Here is a 3,862-nt window from a genome sequence, read left to right on the forward strand (position 1 = left end):
GTGGTAGTACTCTATTGAAGTTCACAATGAAGACCCAGCAATGTTAGAAAATATACCCCTTCTTTTCCAATAAGTGGTAGTACTTTACTGCAGTTCACAATGAAGACCAAGTAATGGTAGAAAATATACCCCTTCTTTTCCAATAAGTGGTAGTACTTTACTGTAGTTCACAATGAGGATCTAGTAATGCTAGAAAATATACCTCTTATTTTCTAATAAGTGATAATTTACAATAAGTGGTACTACTCTATTGTAGTTCACAATGAAGACCAAGTAATGGTAGGAAATATACCCCTTCTTTTCCAATAAGTGGTAGTACTTTACTGTAGTTCAAAATGAGGACCCAGTAATGCTAGAAAATATGCCTCTTCTTTTCTGTGAGATAATTGATAATTTGATAAGTAATAATTTACACATAAAACAAATTATAATTGTTGTATTTAGTGAACACATTTATATGAGTAGAAGATGGCCAAGGTTGTGGCCAGAAAAAATATAAATAAACAAAAACCTATTTATATGTCCAGACGTTTCAACCTGAATTTAGATCTTCCATCACAGCTGAAAAAAAAAAAAGTCATAATAACCATAACTGTGAAAAACATAAAAAATAAAAGGAATATAATAAAGAAAATAATAAACAACTAAACTTGGAGATATATATAACAATAAATTAAGTAGATAGTAGTTGATTGATTACAATGGAAGTAGATAGCAATTGATTGGTAATAATAGAAGATTAAATATTACTCTTATATATATTATTCAGGTAAGAATTATACAAAATAAATTTTTCATTATTTTAGACACTATTTATTATGTTAATTCCTACACTCATCATTTACATTTTCTTCCACACCTTTCATTATGCTTATTTTTTCAACACTTAGTTTTAATTTTTTTTTTCATTTATTTTGTATAATTCTTAGCTCTATATTACATTTTCATCATCTATTGTTATAAATCAACTACAGTTCTACTTCCATTGTTATTACTCCACTACTATCTATTTAATTTATTGTTATTTATACTTCCAAGTTTGTTTGTTATGGGGGTAGTGCTGCTCATGTCCATATCACTGATACACATGCCCCCTGGATAGCGCTAAATGAGCAGTAGCTGTCACCACAACAGCCCATAGAATATGATAACTACGGCAACTAACCATAATCCAAACAGCCGTTCTAAAGGCCATCACAACTCTAAGCTCAAAATTAATTTTTGCAATGCTAGAGATCTAACACATGGTACACTCACAGAGCTGATGTTTATTTTGGACAACAGAAAAGTCTGAGGTAATTTGTGCCAAAGTATGGTGTGGGAGATGCATGAGGAAGATCTATTTCATCTATAGCCCACTGGGAAACAAGCTGCCACTTGAAGATCTTCTGGAAGGCTGGGATGACCACTCATTACTGATGGGAAACGTTATGATGAAGATTTGTGGTTATAAAATGAATAATCAGGCAGATGATGTAGTTGAAGATTTTATCTATTCGGGACAATATGATTTCATAGATAATGTGCAGAAACAACCAACTTTTCTCTGCTGTAAAGGTGCCCAGACGCATCCTTACAATGTTCTACGCCATCCATCACTCATGCAGAAAATTAAACACGATCTCATTTCACCTAAGGGTGGAGCTGGTCACAAAATCATTTTGATAGAAACTGAAAGTCGAACATTACGTGCTGAACACAGAGAATCTTGTTTTCCTCGTTGGAATCTGAAAGGGGCAAGATGGGAGGATTACAGGAGAGATATGAACACTATGATGAAGGAGGACATTCTGAGCCCAAAAGTAGATTAAATTGTCCACACTCTAACCAAAATAATACTAAAATGTGCCCTTCGAAATATTCTTCGTGGACAAGTTTGAAAATTTAAACCTTTCTGGAATATCGAGCTAGAAAAGTTAAAGAAGGAAAAAGATGAAATTCGTCGCCATGCAGAGAGAACAGGGCTAAGGTTAGATATGGTGGCGTTGAGAAAGATAAGTGCCCAATTAAGAATTAAAATAGGAAACAAGTTAGTTACTACCGAAGATATTGCTGAAGTTTTTTGCAAGATTATTAATGTTACTCTCCCAGAAAAGATAAAAAAACCAAGACTTATTAGAGGATTCGGGTTGCTTAAACTTAGATGATAGCATGCTTTTCTGTTTGACATTTTCAAGATTGGAACTGGATGTTCCAACTAGAACTGAATGCTTTGAGGAAACTAAAAATGGGGAAGAGTGCTAGTACAGATGGTCTATTGCCTGAATTCTTGAAAAACTTGGGCGAGAAAGCTAAAGATATCCTATTAAGATTTATAAATATTACGTGGAAGAGCCATGTCCCAGCTCAATGGAAGGAAGCAGAGGTACTACCAATCCTAAAAAATGGAAAACCAGGTGAAGATATCAATGGTTACAGGCCTATCTCTCTCATGAGCACATTGTGAACTGGTTGAACAAATAATAGCATGTCTACAAGAATATCTTGAGCCAAAAAAATTTCTTTCAGACAGACAAACGGGTTTCAGGAAGACAAGAACAGGTTGATCAGGTCATCAAATTCTCTTAGAAAGTTAAAGATGGTTTCCAAAGAAGCTAATATACACTTACATTGATTATTGACTTCTAAGCTGCTTTTGACCGCGTATGGGGGAAAAACTTATTACTAAGTTGAAAGGTATGGGTATACATGGCAATCTCCTCTCATGGATTCGATCTTTCCTGGGACAGATTAAGGACCTCTATGGTAGTTTAGTGTCCAGTTATCGGCATACCAAACAAGGTGTACCACAGGGCTCAGTCCTAAGTCCTTATTTATTCAACATAATGATTAATGAGCTGGTTGAAAAGATAATGATTAATCACCCCGGGGTCAAGGCACTTCTTTTTGCAAATGACCTGGCTATCTGGGGAACTAGTTCTAGTATGGATGGTTTGGATGAAACTCTAAATAAAGTCATGAACACGCTACACAACTAGGTGAAAGAAAATGGAATAACGGTTAACCCACGAAAAACTGTGTTTCAAGGGTTTAGCCTTAGCACAAAAAAACATGCAGTTCATTTATACTTAAAAGGCGAAAAACTAACCAGAACTTATAAAGCATGCTAATTAGCGGTCAAGCTGGACTCTACGCTGACAAGGTTAAAACAAATCCATAAAACAGCTTGAAAAGGACAATCAAAATTGAAACTGATAAAAAAGCTAATAGGGACTAAATGAAGAGAGTCCCAGAACGTACTTAGTACAGCCTACAAATCATATGTATGGGCTAATTTGGAGTATAGAGCTGAACTTTTAATAACCTCCTCCAAAGCAGTGTTAGGGAAATCAGACTAAGTTAAAAATCAAGCCTTACGCATAATCACTAGCGGAGTGAAATCGAATCCCATTACAGTTATGGAACTACAAGCAAGTCTCGAACCACTACAGGATAGGAGAGAGAAATCTGCTCTGTGCCTATTTGAAAAGCTTATGCGATGAGAGGATCACTGGTTGGCTTATCGTAAAGGGAAAGAATGGCTGAGGTCCCACAGCACTATTCTTTCAAAAGCTGAGGAAATGCTTTATCAGATAAATCTATCAACTGAGGAAAGGCAGAATATAAGCATCTACTATATGCCAAAGCACGATTTCGCTGTAGTCTATGGGCGACTCAAACTGGCATGTGGTCAGATAAAGAAAGATTACCCTGAAACCGATCTTAAAGCTGCTGCACTAAAAACAATTTATGAGCTATACCCCCTAGAGCTATGGCTACATACATACATTTACTATATAATATATATACGAGGAGAAAGTGGTTGTGGGTTATGATTACAATATGATTGTTGTCTTGTTTTTTATTCTTAGCCCTGACACAG

The sequence above is a fragment of the Halyomorpha halys genome, unplaced genomic scaffold, assembly GCF_000696795.3.
Source record: "Halyomorpha halys isolate HHAL.00 unplaced genomic scaffold, Hhal_1.1 Scaffold983.1, whole genome shotgun sequence".
In the NCBI taxonomy this organism is placed as follows: Eukaryota; Metazoa; Arthropoda; class Insecta; order Hemiptera; family Pentatomidae; genus Halyomorpha; species Halyomorpha halys.